Genomic DNA, 20,308 nt, shown 5'->3' on the forward strand with positions numbered 1-20,308 from the left:
GACCTCCAGCCAAAAGTCCGCAGCCCCAATCTTAAAGGATGAGCTAACCACCCCACCTTTAATTGCAGCTGCATCTACACTTGGCAGGACTGGCCAAGCTTGAGCACCTAAGACTAACCAATTATCTTACTTGATAGCTTCCTCGTCCAATCCTAAATTGCCAAAACTTCAACTTCAAATTTCCCACAATTTTTCTTTTAAAAACCTAAGGTCTTTGTCTCCCAGTGCCACTCTTTGCTGACCGGCAGGGGTGACTCCATTGCGCAATGATTAAATTAAACCTCTTGCTTTTGCAACGAGTTGTGGTCTATGGGAGTTTCTGGGAAGGATGTGATCTTGAACTCCTGAGCTGTGAGACCCCAGGTCTTACAGTTCTAGGTTATCTCCATAAATGGTCCTTGATTGGAGTATCAGTCTCAGAAAAGACTCCTGGACCCAGAATTTTTGGTTCTGTTGTCTCCTTGTGGAGCTCCAGACCCTTCTACCTCTTTCTATATCCCCCTTCTTTCATAAGATTCCCTGAACTCTGCCCAAAGTTTGGCTATGAGTTTTAGCATCTGCTTTAATACCCTGCTATGTAGAGTGTTTCAGAGGTCCTCTGAGGGTAGGCTCCTGTCTTGTTCCTTGTTTTCATCTTCTTCCAATGTTTATCCCATTTGCCTTTCTGAATGAGGATTGAGCATCTTACCCAGGGTCCTCCTTCTTGCTTAGCTTCTTAAGGCATACAAAATGTTTATTAGCTAAATAAGACTAAGAATTTGAAGTGACTGCATTATGAAAGAAACCTAATTTCAAAATTTAATTAACTGCAAAATGTCCTGTTTTAAAGCTTTTATGTTTTACATATTGAATTCGCGTGTATTTTTCAATTAACACTCTTGTTTTGAGAAAAAAATTGATGTATCTATTACCTTACTTTACTTTTATTAGTAATGGTTACCTCTGACACGTTTGTTTGTAATCAGATTTTAAAAACTAAAGTTAAAGCTTTAAATCTAGGAGAAGCTGTCAAGAGAGAAGTGTCAGATAATTTAAGTAAAACATAGTCTCCTTTGCATTTTTCAATATTTCTAAAAGATCATCCTGAGTGGAGTTATCCCAGAAGCAGAAAGACACACATGGAATATCCAGACCTATAAGATAGGATAAACATACTAAAATCTATACACCTAAAGAAGCTAAGCAAGGAGAACCCGGGTTAAGGGGGTAAGAGGATCAGTCCTCACTTAGAAAGACAAAGGAGAAGGTCATTGGAAGAAGGAAAAAACAAGAAACAGGACAGGAGCCTACCACTGAGGGCCTCTAAAAGACTCTACCTAGCAGTGTATCATGGTAGATGGTGATACTCATAACCAAACTTTGAGCAGAGTGCAGGGGATCATATGAAAGAAGGGGGAGATGGTAAGACCTGGAGAGTACAGGAGCTCCACAAAGAAAGCAACATAACCAAAATATCTAGGTGCAGTTCAGGGATATTTTCTGACACTGATACTCCAACCAATCCATTCATGGATATAAACTAGAACCCCTGCTCAGATGTAACCCATGGCAGCTCAGTCTCCAAGTGGGTTCCCTAGTAAGAGGAAGAGTGACAGTCTCTGACATGACCTCAGTGGCTGGCTCTTTGACCCCCACCCCCATCCCACCTCCGAGGGAGGAGCAGCCTTGCCAGGACACAGAGGAGGACATTACAGCCAGTACTGATAAGACCTGATTAAGCTATGGTCAGATGGAAGGGGAGGTGGACCTCCCCTATAGGTAGACTTGGAGAGGGACATAGGAGGAGATGAGGGAGGGAGGATGGGATTGGGAAGGATTGAGGGAGGGGCTACGCTGAAATGCAAAGCAAACAAAATGTAATTAATATAAAAAATAATTTAAAAAACATGCAAGCCAAAAAAAAATCCTATGGTCTTAGAATATCCTGGTAACATATTGAAATGATTTATGCTGTTTCTACCTACATCAAGAAATTAAAATATTGAAGCTTAAAAATATACCTAACATATCTTCAAGATTTCCCAATTGAGTTAGGAAGGAAATTGTCAATCAACAACATTTATTGAGCCTTTAGGGTGTTGGAAATACATTATATGGGAGAGTGTTGAAAAACACTTGGACATGTAAGCAGTCTAGAATAGCTGATTTTTTTTTCCACAAAGGGCAGGGTCTATTAGGTGCCAGGGCAGGATGAGGGGTGAGAAATTTAAAAACATCCATAGCTAATGCAAAAGTGCAAACAGATGATACCTAACTTCATTATCAGAGTGTTGATAAGTAAAAAGTAAAAATACTTTGTTCCCTACATCTAGAAATCTTAGTCACAGAAGAAAGAAGAGAAATGAGCTATGGGAATTCGTGTGTTTTGAGGAAAGGGGTTCTACCTACATATACACTTTTCTATTTACTAAGTGGCTATTAAGTTTCTTTGATTCAAAATCAGAATTTAAATAGTGATATTTTTCTCCCAACCTTATAACTTAAGAGGGTTATCTTAATATGATAAATAATGTTGCTGAGACCATGTAAGTTGATTTCTCATGTTGTGGTGACTCCAAACAAAATTATTGTGTTGCTGCTTCATAACTGTAATTCAACTGCTTTGAATCATGATGTAAATATCTGAATGCAGGATATCTGAAATGTGACCCTTGTGAAAAGGTCATTAAAGCCTTCAAAGGGGTCACTACCCACAGATTGAGAACCACTGCTCTAAAGTCAGAGAGACAGGCATTATCTGGGACAAGCGTGTTATTTAAGCTAGCAAAAATTGGTGAACCCTGAGTTCATCATGAGACTCTGCCTCAGAAAACACACTGGATCATGCTTAACGAAGACATGAGCCATCAGCTTTGAGCATCCATAGAGATGTGCTTTCACATGTACACAGCCTTGCTCCCTCATCCCCCCAACAAACACACATTCTAGTCTTCAGTAGCGCGGGCAGAGAAATACTAGAAAAGTGTGCCATAGCACTATTCTAACATGTGGCTGTCTGTTGAACACTGCTTGACTGAAAGCAACATATTTACTGTGTTTTGTTGCATTACTCAACCTAAAATTCCTCTATCTATAGTTCTATCCTGCTTATTTGATTCTAGACATTTTAAAGTAAATAGATAAAATCTAAAATGCAATACAACTTGATTTGAAGTCACGTCTACAAAAAAAAATGTATGCACAGTACCCAATCACACTGGAAGCATAGGAAATAACATAATTTTGTATCAGAACTCTGTATCATTGTAAAGATTCACCACCTTTTTTACTTCTTATTTTACTTCTTAAATCACCTCAGTACAGTATGAAAGAGTAAGGTCATACACATGATCTTCCATCTAGCTACTCCTAAGTTTGGCTTCACATTATCAGACAACTATTATCATTAGAAAATGTTTAAATCAACAACAAATGGAGCTGATGAAGATAGTATTAACAGCTAAAATAATCTGTATCTTTAAGATTAATGCAGGCTAGGTAGCATTACCATGTTTCTCTTTTTTAAATATGGTACCAACATAGCTATGATGTTTACACAATAAACCATGAACACTGCTTTGTTCTTTGGAAGCACAAAGAACTGATCATGGGAAAGCTTATTGCTAATCTCTGGAAATACACAAACACAAAAGAGTACAGAGAATTTCAACTTCTTTCCTGCTTGGTTCAGGTTTTTCTTCATTTACTTAAGGCATAATCTACACATACTTAGAACTTTTGAAGAATCATTGTCAAGATTTTGATTCTATCTTTATTACATTCTTGAATTTTGATATCTGTGAAAAATAAATTCAAAAATAATTTAAATATAAATTTCTTTGGCACCTTATGTGGCAAATTCTAGTTATAGGTTCATGATAAAATTCTAATTTATATTTCTTTTTGTTTACATACATATTTACATAAAGGGGATATCTCTTTCTTCAAAGACATTAGAAAGACCTAAAATAAAAATTACAATGAAAATATGACAAGGAATGAGAGGTCACTTAATGTGAATCAACAGGTCTTTCCTTCTTTCTTTCTTCTTTTCTTCCTTCTTTTTTTCTTTTAAACATGATGAATGAAGCCATTTTGATCTATTATTTTTCTGTCAAAGGAGAAGAAACATTGACTGAAATTCATAATCCTCTTCTAGAAAACTTCGAGAATTACAATAAGGAAAGCGTTCATGGTATGGTAGGTCCAGGAATGAATGAATCCTGCAGAACATTTCACTATAGCCAAACCAGTAAAATCCTTTCATTCTCAATTTTTCTTTTACATTTTAAAGTTGGTCTTTCAGCACAGTTTTAATTCATGCCATAACACTTAAAAATAAGTCTAATGTCTGCAAAGTAGAAAATTTGGGCTATACTGTCAAAGTACCAGAGCTTCCATTTGAGTCCAGGGACAGCTTAGATTCCAAAGATAGCCAAAGTTCCTGATTATGCAGTAAAATTTGTCATAGAATTTATGAGTCTTATTTAAAATATGCACACATGTTATACTTGACAAAGAAAAATCACTGAATATATTACATGGCATATTAAACTTTTTAGCTCCCACAGGATACATATTTAAATTATGAGGTGACACTTAGGGAAGTAGTTGTTTTTGTACTTCATACCTGAAATAAGAATTTGAGTTTGATATGAACATGTTCTTTTCTTGTTATTCTATCATAAGGATTTTACCACCTCCTTCTTAAAATTAAATAAGCAATTTGTGATAGTTTCTACGCACCTTTCCCAACTTTCAAGATTACTGTAAACTTTTTTAAAAAGTGTATGTTTGGGCTGGAGACATGGCTGTTTGTCTAAAGGTCCTGAGTTCAATTCCCAGCAACCACATGGTGGCTCATCAAAAGTGTAATTTCCACAATGTTTATGGAGAACTCTCTACTCGTCCAAAGGGAAGCTCAAACTTTTCTCTGAAAGACTGAGCTTGTGCTGACTGGGGCTGGAAGAAGTGCTGTCCAGCAGTTACTGATGTCAAGTCTTCCAATGTGAGGCTCTCCTTCCTCTGCCTTACAGCATTTCGTCCCTATGAAGATTCCAAACTATAATACGTGCACATGTTGAAAAGAAAGAAAGAAAAAGAAGTTCAAGAGAGACACAATTTAGTTCAGTCCTGGAGAATATGATCTTGCTTAAAAGGTAAATCACAAAAGTCACAGACAAGCCAAATGACACGTGATATATAAGATGAGCTACAAAAACCAGAAAAGACACTAAAATATTGAAAAATCTAATAAACTATAGGCTCCTTTGAATAAAAATAAGTATGTGTTTTTCACTAATAATATAATTATTATTATAATATAATAATTATTATAATATAATTATAATAATTATATTATTAGTGTATAATCTATGATACTGTATAATAATAATACAATTATTATTATAATTATATTATTAGTGTATAATCTCTGATGTTAATAGTAGGAAGCTAGATGTGAAATATGTATAAGATGTACTTTTTTTTATGAAAATCTGAAAGTGTTGTAAAATGTTATGTCAATACTCAGAACAGTCTCCAGGTTCAGTGCATCCATCAGTACTCACTGGAATGTGCAAAGTGGAGATCAAGGCAGATATGACCCAGGACATGACAGTCCAGTACAGAGAGCTACAAAACCCACAACTACCAATTCAATTACATTAAGTAAAATCATAAATTATAATTGAAAAAATTTAAAGATTTTATGATAAAAACAGAATAAATGCATCATGACCACTAAGCCACATACACAGAGTAGGCAAACTTTAGAATGAAGAAAATAGTAAGCACATCCAGGAAACAAAAACCAGGGTAATTAATCAAAACAGGTTTTTTTTTTTTAAAAAAAAAAAAAAAAAGCACAAAAATCAAGAAAATTAAAGGACCCAATAAACCTTATTCAATAATAACTGAATTAGGAAACAGGATCTGTGTTTTTGCTGTCTCCAAGCAACACATCTCACTATCAAAAACACATATCACCTTAGGGTAGAAAAATGGAACAGTTATATTTTAAACAGATAAAAATAGTCTCTCACTGTAAAACAGGCCAAGACCAGATGGAGTCACTTCAAAATTTTACAAAAACTTCAAAGAAGGATTAACACCAATATTACTCAAACTATTTCACAATACATAAAAAGAAGAAACACATCCAAACAAGTTTGAAGGAGTCATATATTAACACAAAAACCTGATAAAGATATAATTAAAAAAAGAATTCATAGACCCATCTCAGAGTTGAACATACATACAAAATTCTCAATAAAATACTTTCAAAAAACTTCAAGACCACATTAAAAAGATCGTTCATCATGACTAAGTTAGCTTTAGTTCTAGTGATGCCTAATGGTTCAACATAAGTATATAAACAATATAACTCCTCACATAAAGGGACTCAAAGCAGAAATCATATCATGTCAGATGCAGGAAAGGTCTTCGACAATATCCAACATCTTTTTAATATAAAATTTATGGAGAAGCTAAGAACCAAGGACACATACTTCAGCAAATTAAAGGACATATACAACAAACGAACAGCTAACATTAAGCGAAGTGAGGGGGGAAAAATGTGCTCATTAAAATCAGGCACAAGACAAGGGTATCCATACTCTCCACTTCTTTTTTTTTAATTCTTTATTAATTACACTTTATTCTCACCACTTCTTTTAATGCAGTGCTTGAAGTCCTCATTAGAGTGATTGCAAAAAGAACGAGATAATATGATACTAATAGGAAAGAAGTCAAAGTATTCATATTTGTAGATTGATACTATTCCTTATGTGAGAAATAATTAATACTTCATAAAAATAAAGCTTTGAGGGCTGAGGGACACTTTCAGCAAAGGGGAAGAATACAAAAATAATTTTTTAAAATTTTAAAAAATCAGTATCTTGGGCTGGAGAGATGGCTCAGAGGTTAAGAGCATTGGCTGCTCTTCCAGAGGTCCTGAGTTCAATTATCAGCAAGCGCGTGTTGGCTCACAACCATATATGATGAGATCTTGTGCCCTCTTCTGGTCTGGTGGTGTGCATGCAGACAGAACATTGTATACATAAGAAATGAATAAATAAATAAGTCTTTAAAAAAAAATCAGTATCTTAGATACCAATGACAGACACACTGAAAAAGCAATCAGGCAAACAATTCCATTCACAACAGCTAAACTCTCTCTCCCTCTCTCTCTCTCTCTCTCTCTCTCTCTCTCTCTCTCTCACATACACACACAATCTGGGAGGAGAAAACCTAAAGAAAAGAAGAGAGATCTACAATGAAAACTTTAATATAATGAAAAAGAAATCGAGGAGTCACTGGAATATGAAAAGACCTCCAGTGTTTGTAAATAGATAGGATTGAAATGATAAAAAGTCTGTTCTGAGAAAAGCAATCTATAGAATCAATGTAATCTCAGTCTAAACTTAAGGGCATTTCTTCACAAATAAAGAAAAAAAAATCACTCAGAATTTACATTGAAGCCCAAAGATTTTCAAAGCAATCCTGAACAAAAGGAATAGTACAGACGTTACCACTACACCTGATTCCAAGTTACCCTCCAAAGTCATAGTAATAAAACCAGCATGGTACTGAAACAAAAAGCAGACATGCCGATCAACAGAATATTGCCGAGAACCCAGAGATACATCTGTGCAATTACAGCCACCTCATTTTTGAAGAAGTGCCAAAAAGGTAAAAATAACATACACTTAGGAGATGACAGCATCTTCAACACATGGTGTTAGAGACACTGGATGTCTACCAGCATAGGAATGAAGTTAGACATGCGTCTCTCATCCTGCACTGTAAGTGGTACTCACTTACATGTTGGTGGGAACAAACAGCTGTCTGATTGGATGTGAAGCTCATTCAACAGGCAGGATATGATGCCTGCCAATGGAAAGCTAGCTAACTTCTGGGGGCTGGTGATGTCACTGATCTTGGCAAAGACTCTACTACTGCCATTCTGCTAGCCCTGCCTAATTCCTTAGTGCGTCCTAAATCTTCTGTTTATGTCCTCATGTAAGTGTGGATACTAACCCTTATCAAAGAAGCATTGCTTTACAGCAAATGGAGACCAGTGCGGAAAACCACAGTTGGATACAATGCAGAGATCAACGGATCACGGTGATCCCAGTCCCGGGTAAAGGCACTTACATCACAGGTCAGAAAAGAGGGAGTGGGAAGATTTTAGGGGCCAGAATGCCAAGAAAGCTGCTGTCAGATAATCTCTCCTAGAACAGGCTGCATAAACCAGAACAAAACAACGGCAATATCAATGGAACTGTCAATGTGAAGAGGGAAAATTATGCAGAGGCCAATGCCTACAAGGGACTTCTGGCAACCAATGGCTGCTGGGAGAAGAAGAATTTATGTCTCCCAGGGATGAGCTTCCTCACTGGTTTACCACAGGTGCATTTTGTTCTCTGTATTTTCTTGGATGTGATTTCATGCCTCCTGTGTTAAATTTACATTCAATTTATAAGGCATGTTTATTCTTGTTGGATGCCAGAACATAGCTATAGAACCCCACTGAATCTGGATATGGCTTTCTGCCCTTCCTTCATGCTTTCCAGTATACTCTGTAGTATGTCCAGGCAATTGTGTTTAAATTGGTCTGTCCTGAGAAAGTTCTGAGAAAGGGCTGCTCTGTTCATTTCTAGTATGTGCTTGCTGGTGTTCATTTACATGTTTTTGATTATGTTTTTCTGAACTCAGGCAACCTTCCTCGGGTCATCGCTTTCTTTGTTACATTTGTGTATAAATGTGTAGTGAAACTGAAGTTGTCTACAGCATTAGACTCTAATCTGCCCCATTCTTTCAGGATCTTAGATCCAGGTCCAGGAGACAGTATCTGCATAAGTCTACCAAAACTTGATAAAAGGGTCATGATTGGGGTTTGAAGGAAGGTATATGGGAGGCTCTAGAGTTAAAAAAAAAAAAAAAAGGACAAGTAGAAAGTTATGTAATTCTCTTTCAGTTAAAAACATAATTCAAAAAACCTCCAAACACAGCAAGGATTTCAAAACAAATTCTGAGACTTTAAAACTACTAGAAAAGAAGGATAGACATTATATATATATATATATATATATATATATATTTATTTATTTATATATTTATATAAGAAGTTTCTATCTAGGACTGTGTGGTTTGAATGAGAAATGTTTCCCTTGGGCTCAGATATTTGGATGCGGTCCTTGTTGAACGGAGCTGTTTGCGCAGGTTGTAGAACTTTACAGGTGGAGCCTTATAGAGAGAATATATTACTGGGATGAGCTTTGAGCATCATAGCTTCACTCTTGCTCCACTCTGCTGTGTCAGTTTCATGTTTGTGGTTGAAGAGCTGATCGTTTGGCTTCTGATCATGGCCCTGTGCCCGTTTGTTGCTACGTCTCCAACACTGTGCCCACCTGCTGCCTTTCCTCCTTACCATATTTGGGCTCTGCCATTGGTACAGTAAGTGAAAATAAACCCGTTCTCCCATACATATACATACCCAGTATATCCCAATAAGGATATATTGACCACATATCCTTAGCCATAAGGAAAGTGCATATCAAAACTACTTTAAGGTTGCATATGAGCACAGTCAGAATGGTCATCATCAAGAACACAAACAACAGCAAATGCTGAAATGTGTGGAAAGGAGGACCTTTATCCAGTTTGGGAGCAGTTAAAAACTATCACAACCGTGCTAGAAAGTTTTGTTTTTTTACTTTTCTTTACTTTTGTTTGTTTGTTTGTTATTATTAGTTACATTTTATTAACTCTGTATCCCAGCTGTATCCCACTCCCTTATTCCCTCCCAATCCCACCCTCCCTCCCTCAGCTTCTCCCTGCCCCTTTCCAAGTCCAAGGATTGGGGAGGACCTCCTCCCCTTTTGTCTGGTCCTGTTTTATCAGGTATCTTCAGGGCTGGCTGCAAAGTCCTTTTCTGTGGCCTAGCAGAACTGCTCCTCCCTTGGGGGATGGGGAGTCAAAGAGCCTGCCATTGAGTTCCTGTCAGAGATAGTCCCTGTTCCCCTTACTATGGGAGACCAATTGGTTATTGAGCTACCATGAGCTTCGTCCGAGTCAAGGTTCTAGGTTATATCCATACATGGTCCTTGGTTGGGGAAACAGTTTCAGAAAAAAACCCTGTGCCCAGATATATTTGGTCCTTGTGGGGCTCCTATCCTTTCCCTGTCATACTAACTCCCTTTCTGCCGAAGGTTTTGTTATGAGTCTTAGTATCTGTTTTGAAACGCTGCTTGGTAGGGTGCCTTCAGATGCCTTCTGCGGTAGACTCCTGTCATAGGTCCAATGCACATCTCATTTGTCTTTCTAAGTGAGGATTGATCATCTTACCTCATGTCTGCTTTCTTGTTTATCTCCTTTAGGTGTATAGACTTCATTATGTTTATTATCAGATCGTAGAAAGTTGTTTTGAAGCTTCTCAAAAATCTAGAAAAAGAGCTAACATATAATCTAGAATGCACCATTCATTCCCTGACATACCCCAAAAGACTTTACATCCTACTATAAAGGGACATGTCTAACTGTGTCGATTACTGCTCTACTTCAAACTGATTGCAAATGGGCTCAACTTAGACAGTCTCCAACTGATGAATAGATAAGAGAAATGAGTACCCATACACAATGAAATTTTATTCATCTGTAAAAACTAAAAATTAAAAATTAAATAAAAATGATGGGAGCAGCCTTACCAGGCCACAGTAGAGGACAATGCAGCCACTTTTGATGAGAACTGATAGACTAAGATCAGAAAGGAGAGGAGAACCTCCCCTATCAGTGGACTTGGGGAGTGGCTTGCATGCAGAAAGGGGAGGGAGGGTGAGATCGGGAGGAGAGGAGGGAGGGGCTTATGGGGGGATACAAAATGAATAAAGTGTAATTAATAAAAAATTTAAAAAATGATGGGGTTTGCAGATAAATGGATGAAACTAGACAAAGTTATACTGAGTGAGGCAACCTAGATGCCGAGAAAAAAAGTGACTATCCTCTCCCATATATGGATCCTAGTTTACCATTGGAGCAGATATGTTAAGTCAGAGAAGGTAGTAGGATACAATACAAGAAAATGGGGAAGAAAACAAATGAGGATTCAAAGGTTTTCTCAGAGAGAGAGATGGTGTGGAGGAAACTATGGGTGAGAGAGGGTAAGGTCAATCAAAATTAACTGCAGATGAAAAAGCATACGGAAACTTCTTACATTCCAATTAAAAATAGAGGTGATTGGATAGTAAAACACACGTGATACAAAAGAAGAGGAAAGGATGATGACAGTTAAAGATTTAAGGAGGGATTGGGTGAGGGCACGAGGAAAAGGAGGGAGAATGGATTTAAGTTAATCAAAACTAAGGATATATGAAAAAAGCTGTGGAAACTAGCTTGTGTGTGACTTATAATTTAAATACAAGGAGTTGAAACAGAGGTACCTGACTAGGTAGATAATGGTGCTCCTAGAAGGCATGTTACAAAACAAATATCACAGCGATAGGCTTAGGATATGTTCTTATGAGTCACTGGTCAGGGAGACCCCAGAGCTTACCCCAATAACTCAACCTATTACTGCTGTCCATGGTTGTCTACCATAACTAGGTAATAAGAATTTACTGCTCAAGCCCCTATATAGTGTTGTGGTACATTCAATAATGAATCTAGGACTAAGAAGACAGTGTGCTCCCATGATGCGTAGCTTTCATAGCACAGACAGGTTCTATGCAGGATGCCGGGGGAGAAGACATCCATGGTCTTCTATGCAGAAGTCTCTGAATGCCACAGCACTAACATCCAGGGACTATGTACCCACCGGCACAATAGTGACAGGACACTTATGGGGTCACTCAACTGCTTTCTGATTAGATTTGATGCCTGACATACAGGAAGAAACTCATGGCAAGCATAGTAAGCCTGGTGGAAAGCTTAATGCTTGGGAGTTCACAGGCCTTAAAGGAGAAGCTGCCATTGCTCTGCTAAGTTGCCGCATTTTCAAGCTGCTTTTAAACACAGGTGCATCTGCTCATAGATCTAAACTACTCTCAGCCTTGCTCAGGGAAGATTTTCCTGCAGTGGGCATCAGTTAATGCAGAAGCTCATAAGTGATCAAAGGGCTGAGAATAAGAGGTTGGGAGTGCTCATCTCTAAAGAAAGCCTAGATCAATACCTTCAGGGCTCTGGGAATAGCGAAAAGAGGTCATGAGGGAAAGAATGTAAAACCAGGGAGTTGGGTGCACGCTGTAAAACATTGTTTATTGGACATGGTATAGCCATTGTATGCATGAGTTCATAGCAGTTACTTCTTTTCTGTTGGTTCTGTGGCCACTAGTAGGTTGCTCAAGATCAGTGGACTGTCCTACACCTACAGAAATTGAATCCAATGTGTTATTTAAAAAAGACATGAGAATTGGGAGGAGAATCTGTTGGGGGGAGCTAGGGGGTAGTTGGAGGGGATAAATATGGGTGGATACAATAATAAAATAAAACACATTGTATAAATGTAAATTATTTAACTCCATACAGGAAGAAACCAAGGAAGAACAGAAGAAAGGGATGGAAAGGGAGGGATTCGGGAAAGAATAAGAAGACAGAAGGAGAATACTGGGAAAGAATACAGGATCCAGTCATGGGACATCAGCAGCAAGAGCCTCGGGCCTTCAACTCTTTTGCATGCAGATCTACATAAAAGAGCAGAGAGGCACCAGAATGAGCAGAGTCTAGGGAAGCAGCTGTTTATGCCTTCGCTTCCCAGTTATAGCATCACTGATAAAGCCAACAGCATGCTGCTCAACTGTGATAGCATCTCTGACATTTGCATATCTCATGATCCTGGCTTTAAAAGGGAAGTCATAAGAACTCTATTGGATTGAGGAGACTAGGCATCTGAGAAGGATGCTTCCCGAGAATGAGGCTCCTTTAACTTTTAACAAGCAGGCTTTAGGGGCAGAATCCTTGGTTTGTAGTTTTGGGTTTTCATTTCATGCCAGTCTGTAAGTGGTTATTTCTCCTCCTAGAAAATGGAGTTCCCCTTCCCTTGTCAGACCCGTGACTTTGTTTCTATCTTGGCTACTCTGGCGAATTAGAGGGATCATGTTTGTAGTGTCTTGCCCTGTTTCAAGACAGCTAACTCCTTAGCAGATGAACAAACAGCCCACACCATGAGTCTTGTCTCCTCACTCTGCCAGTTTAAACATGCCAGAGGGTGAACATTGGACCTATTTTCTCTTGTTTGGTTTATTCAGACCTAGGTCTAGTCAAACTAAAGGAATGTCTGAGCAAATACTGAATTCTCAGGTTTTGGATAATTAGACCCTGCCAAGTAGTACATGTATTTTGTATTTTCATAACTTCTACCTAAGATGGATGTTATAAGTATTCTTCTAGAGAAAAATTGTACTCCATATTTTTCAAGTTTTGATCTAAAATCAAGCAATAATTAAATCCAAACTACTTAACTGAAAATTTCATGCCTGTAATCAAACTGTTATTTATTTCTTTTGTTTATCTGATTTTTTTCTTTTTACTGTTATTACTTTGTTCTGTACTATTCTATGCCAATGTCCTTGGCCTATGCCTTTAAAATGTTAAGAATGTTCTGCTGAAGAAAGTGCTTCTTGAATTTATGTTACAAGGTTAGCACTTCCCCAGCCTTTAAAATTGCTTTATGTGTATGAAATCAACAAGATATTAACCAGCATAATCCAGGCACTATAAAACGTCAGATTGCTTTCCAGAGTGGTTGTACAAGTTTACATTCCTACCAGCAGTGGAGGAGGGTTCCCCTTTCTCCACAACCTCTCCAGCATGTGTTGTCTCTTGAGTTTTTGATCTTAGCCATTCTGATGGGTGTAAGGTGAAATCTTAGGGTTGTTTTGATTTGCATTTTCCTGATGGCTAATGACATTGAGCTTTCTTTAAATGTTTCTCTGCCATTTGATATACCTCTATTGAGAATTCTCTGTTTAGCTCTGTACTCCATTTTTTAATTGGATTACTTGATTTTTTGTGGTTTAACATCTTTAATTCATTATATATGCTGGATATTAGTCTTCTGTCAGATATAGGGTTGGTGAAGATCCTTTCCCAATCTATAGGCTGTCGTTTTTGTTCTGAGGACAATGTCCTTTGCTTTACAGAAGCTTTTCAGTTTCATGAGGTCCCATTTATTGATTGTTGCTCTTAGAGCCTATGCTGTTGGTGTTCTGTTTAGGAGGTTGTCTCCTGTGCCATGAGTGAGCTATCCCAGAAGCAGAAAGATTCACACAGTATATACTCACTCATATAGACATATAACATAGGATAAACCTATTAAAATCTGTACACCTAAAGAAACTAATCAAGAGAGAGGACTCTTGCTAAAATTCCTATCCAGAAAGGCAAAGAGGATGGACATCAGAAGAAGGAGAAAAGAGGGAACAAGTCAGGAGCCTGACATAGAGGACCTCTAAATGGCTCTGCCCTGCAGACTATCAAAGCAGATGCTGAGACTTATGGGCAACCTTTGGGCAGAGTGCAGGGAACCTTATTTAAGAAGTGGGAAATAGTAAGATCTGAGAGGACAGGAACTCCACAAAGAGAGCAACAGAACCAGAAAATCTGAGCACAAGGGTCTTTCCTGAGACTGCTATTCCAACCAAAGATTATGCATGGAGATAACCTAAGACCCCTGCACTGATGTAGCCCATGCAGTTCAGTATCCAAGTAGGTTTCATTGTGATAGAAACAAGGACTGTCTCTGACATGAACTGATTGGCCTGCTCTTTAATTACCTCCCCCTGAGGGGGAAGCAGCCTTACCAGGCCACAGAAGAAGACAATGCAGCCACTCCTCATGAGACCTAACAGACTAAGATCAGAAGAAAGGAAAAGAAGTCCTCCCCTATCAGTGGACTTGGGGAGGGGCATGCATGCAGAGGGTGGAGGAAGGAAGGGAATGGGAGGGGAAGAGGAAGAGAACCACAGGGGGGATACAAAGTGAATAAAGTGTAATTAATAAAGAAAAAATAACGATTTTAGAAAGGATGGCAAGGACAGTCATAGGTGACATGAAAGAGAAAAGAAGGCTATGAGGGATGCGTAGAAGGGTACAACGTGTTCACGGAGATGAGGAAGAAAGGGGATGGTAATCATCAAAATAAAATTTTGGTTTAAAATATGACAGCAAAATGCAGCACTGTGTATGCAATTAATTTATCAGTTAAAAAAATAAGAGGCAAGGAATGTGGCGTCCTCTAAGATTTAAGAATGACCTTACGTCTGAAAGAGACATGAAAGCAGGTACTTGCGTCTTACAACAGCAAAGAAATGAGGAAAAAGGAAAAGAGATTTTGCAATAGTAACTCCAGATTGGAACTTTGCCATTTTGACCATGACCTTAAACTCTGAGAGAAAAGAAAAAAGTTTCTGACCTAAATGAAAGTAAGATTACAAATTAATGTTGTTTTATACTATAGAACATTTGGCAGTCTATAATATCAGTAACTGAAAACATGCACAGTTTGCTTATCAGTCCTTGTCTACCCTACATTTTTTAAAGGGCTTGAAAGTGATATAGATTTGTGTAATACAAGTGAAAATAATAATGTTTATTGCTCACTCATTCTAATATCTTAAGAGCAAACACAATGAGAATGACCAGTCTTGACATCTTCATATCAGAGGTAAATAACTGAGGCTTAGAAAGTCTTTCCAGTGTTACTTAGGTATTTCATTTTCCATTTTTAGATTCCAACGCTACATAAATCATTTTTAAATGTGTCCATAGTGATACATCTAATTCAGAGACCTTTTACATAATACTGCAACTCACCACCCACATCTATGCTGACTACACATACATGAATTATAAATATGTGAGTATGGAACAGAATATTCTTATCAATGCTAAATTTAACCAGGTGATATCATTTACTTTAAAAGTTAAAAACATTGATGTGGGTACTCAAGATTAACCTTAATGAATTATCATATTTTATGATGTTCACTCAGAAGAGATCTTGTTTATCGTGCCGATCTACTCCCTGCCCAGTCAATAGTTTACTTTAAGCCAAAAAGATGCTTAATAGGGTCATCTTACAATGAAGGTGGGGAAAATATCCCCCATTAACTTTTTTGTACTAGTGAATAAAGCCCAAATACCAGGCATTGGTTACCTCTTTTGAATCGCTGGGCAAAGGGTTCACATAGTTCCCCCAAGATTATAGATTATTGACGATGTTCTTAGGTACCATACAGAAATTGAGGGTAAGATTCTATTGTTGAAGATATCACATACTTGAGTCACAGAAGATGGAAAACTCAAGCTGGTCTTCTCCTGTAAGCTTCATACTTACGGGATACTGGTTCTGGAAGGTGTTAATTAGTCTAACCCAGCAGAAAAGTAGCAATTACTCTCTATCCAGCTGTGAGGTGAGTCTTAAAAACTACAACAACTAGCCTGATATGCCCACAAAAGTGGATGCAAAAGTGATATAAATGTTGTAGGGTAAGCCAACCCCATTCTCATTGTGCCTAAGGCCTGCTTCACGAAATGGAAATAATTTCTGACACTGTTAAAGGTGTCAAAGACCTGGGACTAGTTATTATTATTATTATTATTATTATTATTATTATTATCATTATTTATGCATAGAGTATTAAAATGACTCCTGATTTCTTGGAGTACTCATAGATAAGAGCATCTCTCAACTCTCATCAGGGAAGCTTCTTCTTGAAATAGACATAAATTAACACAGAAACATTTAACTGTTCAGCATACAAAGAATAGGATATCATGACGTTTTCCCGTAAATGTAACACACACGTCACACTGCTTTCCCCAAGGCTTAGAGAGCTTCCTAGAATAGAGGACGAAAATATTTAAAGAACCATAAGTGGTGGAACACTTCAAAACAGACAGAATAGGGCAGATGCACATATGAGCTCACAGTGTCTATGACAGCTTGCACAAGACCTGCGCAAACTCAAGTCACAACAAAATTACAGCATTAACAGGGAAAGATAGATGCAAAATTTCACCATACATGGAAGAGATATTAACATTTAACAGCTGCTGGGTTCCTTTTCTTTTTCTTTACTTTCTTTTTCTTTCTTTTCCTTTTTTCTGGTTCTTCAAGACAGAGTTTCTCTGTGTAGCCCTGACTGTGTGGAACTCACTCTGTAGACCAAGCCATCTTCAAACTCAGCAACTGGCCTGCTTCTGTCTCTCAAGTGCTAGGATTATAGACTTGTGCCACTACTGCCTGGGGGAGAGACTGTTTTTTTGTTTTGTTTTGTTTTTAATTTTAATTTTATTTTTTATATTAATTACAGTTTACTTGTTTTGTATCTCAGCTGTAGCCCTTTCCCTCATTCCCTCCCAACCTTTCCCTCCCTCCCTCATTTCCTCCCTGTCCCCCTCTAAGTTCACTGATAGGGGAAGTCCTCCTCCCCTTCCATCTGACCCTAGCTTATCAGGTCCCATCAGGACTGGCTGAAATGTCCTCCTCTGTGGCCTAGCAAGGCTGCTCCTCCCTCGGGGGTAGAGGGAGGTCAAAGAGCCAGTGATTGAGTTCACGTTAGAACGTCAGAGACAGTCTCTGTTCCTCTTCCTAGGGGTCCTAGGTTATATCCAAACATGGTCCTTGGTTGGAGAATCAGTCTCAGAAAAGACCCCTGTGCCCAGATATGTTTGGTCATTGTGGACCTCCTGTCCTCTCCAGGTCTTATGTTGTGACATCTGGTTGGTTGGTCACATGTTAAGGCTGGCCCCATTCCCAAAATTAGTTAGGTAACACAAAAAAAGGCTCAATGTGGATGGAATTAGAAAACTAAAACTAGAGTGGAAAACAATGTATGGCTGGATCAAGAGGTTGTTTATAGGAGGAGTTGGGGAAAGGGATGAATATATTCAAAATACATATGAAATTCTCAAAGAAATAATAAAATGTTTTTAAATTGTATTCAATTTGAAAAATGAACTTTAATAACCTCATACTATTTGCTTGTGCTCATATTTTCTTTTGCATTAAGAATGTTATGAAAATGTTGTTTAGGTAAATAACAGAAAGCATGCACACTAATTAGTAAGAAAATGTGCCAGAATCTCTTAGAGACTACATGTCAACATCGGCATTTACAATTGCTAACCGATATTTTGAATAAAAAGAAAAGCAGTTTCAGCTAGTGAGGGACTATGGCTTGTGTGTGTGGAACAGGAAGAATTCACTGTGGCAACAGTAGCACAGAGCTGCTCGGGATCAGAACAATGAAAATGAGAAGACCATAACAACATCTCCTGAATGCACTGTGGACTGATTTTTCTCTTGGGATTTCCCATGAAATGCAGGTATATATGTCCAGCAACATCTTATGAATCGAAATCCTGACATAGTAATGCTGTGTTTATCAAATACAGGCATACATAAACCACATACTCTAGGTATCAAAACTTATAAAGCATTGGGTTTGAGATACCACAGCAGCAAAAGAGTACCTGTCACTGCTGTAGAGGACTCGGGTTTTATTTTTTGTACCCATGGAGAGGAGACTCACACCTACATGAAACTCCAGTTCCAGGATATCAGACCCCTCTACTGGCCAGAACAGGTATGCACACAGCATAACACACACACACACACACACACACACACACACACACACACACAAACACACGTGTGCACTCACACCTATATATTTAAAAATAATGAAACAAATCTTTAAAATAAATTCAGCTCTTTTTGTGTAAGTCAAAGTTTTATATTTCCTCTTGCTCTAAAACAGACTATCCTAAAATTACTTGAGGTCTACATTAGGGCAAACAACTAATTAATTCAGTTAATGAATGACCAAATCATACTTCCTGTTGCTTAGAAAGAAATAGCATTACTAAGCTACTTAAATAAACTGTGTTGCTAGGAATGCATCCCAACTGCTTTTAATAAAATCCTACGTGTACTGATTATGATCATTTCTGTATAATAAAGCACCAGATGTATATTATGTATTATTTCTGAGTTAAGGTAATGAGTAATATGCATTTAAATAAAAACTTATGTGTGAATGCATATATGTAAATCAGTATAAAATTACTTGAAGTATATATCTGAAAAACTTGCAAGATATGAAATTATTTACATAAAATATTTATATCAGGATTGTATATGCATTTATACCTTTAAAACATAGACCATTATGTGCACTCATATATATGTACATATGGACCAGTTAATATACAGTGTATTTGAATTATCACATTTACATTTTAGAGCATTTTATATTCACTGTTTAGGAGACTGACCATGAAATGGTGAGGAAGAAAATCCTATATTGGGTTTCCACAAGTTTTATCTAAGCAAATTGTTTAATACTCCAGAGCCTTAGACACTAGGAACTTTAATGACAAATACTTCATTTAAGACTTAGTCATAGCAAATATATCTGGGCACAGGGTCTTTTCTGAGACTGACATGCAACCAAGGACCATGTATGAATGTAACCTAGAACCTCTGCTCAGATGTAGCCTGTGGTAGCTCAGTAACGAACTGGTTTCCCATAGTGAGGGGAACAAGGACTATTTCTAACAGGAACTCAATGACTGGCTCTTTGGCCTCCCCACCCCCCAAGGGAGGAGCAGTCCTGTTAGGCCACAGAGGAGAGCTTTGCAGCCAATCCTGAAGATACCTGATAAAACAGGATCAGATGAATGGGGAGGAGGTCCCCCCTATTAGTGGACTTGGCAAGGGGCACGGTGGAGATGAGGGAGGGAGGGAGGGAGGGAGGGACTGGGAGGGAATGAATGATCGGGACATGGCTGGGATACAGAGTTAATAAAATGTAACTGATAAGAAAAAATAAATAAATAAATAAAATGTTAAAAAAATTTAAAAAAGACTTAGTCATTTTTTTATCAGTTTATCGGGATTAATTTTGTCAACAACTTGATTTTGAGACATGTATTTTGTGGGGTATCAGTGTACTATTTTATCAAGACTAGCTTCATAGAGACCAAAGATTGAGTAGCAGAATTGCATTACTCTCAACTTAGTTTTCAAGAATTGGATGGTTGCGGGCTAAATAAAGGGCCTAACAATTAGGGCAGGTAGGAACTGCTCTGGCAGAGGATTTGAATGTGTTTTCCATCACCATCCTGGGAAGCTCACAACCAGGCAACTTCGGCATCAGGGGATCTTCTGAACTTTTCAGGCGTGTGTGCATATGCGGCACACACACACACACACACACACACACACACACATGCAAGGCACACACACACACATTTAAAGACAGAAAAAAAGTAAAAATAATCAACCTCTTTAAAACACATAAAATATGGGCTCCAAGAAGACAGT

Source organism: Psammomys obesus, unplaced genomic scaffold, assembly GCF_907164565.1.
Source record: "Psammomys obesus unplaced genomic scaffold, mPsaObe1.curated_primary_1811, whole genome shotgun sequence".
Taxonomy (NCBI): domain Eukaryota; kingdom Metazoa; phylum Chordata; class Mammalia; order Rodentia; family Muridae; genus Psammomys; species Psammomys obesus.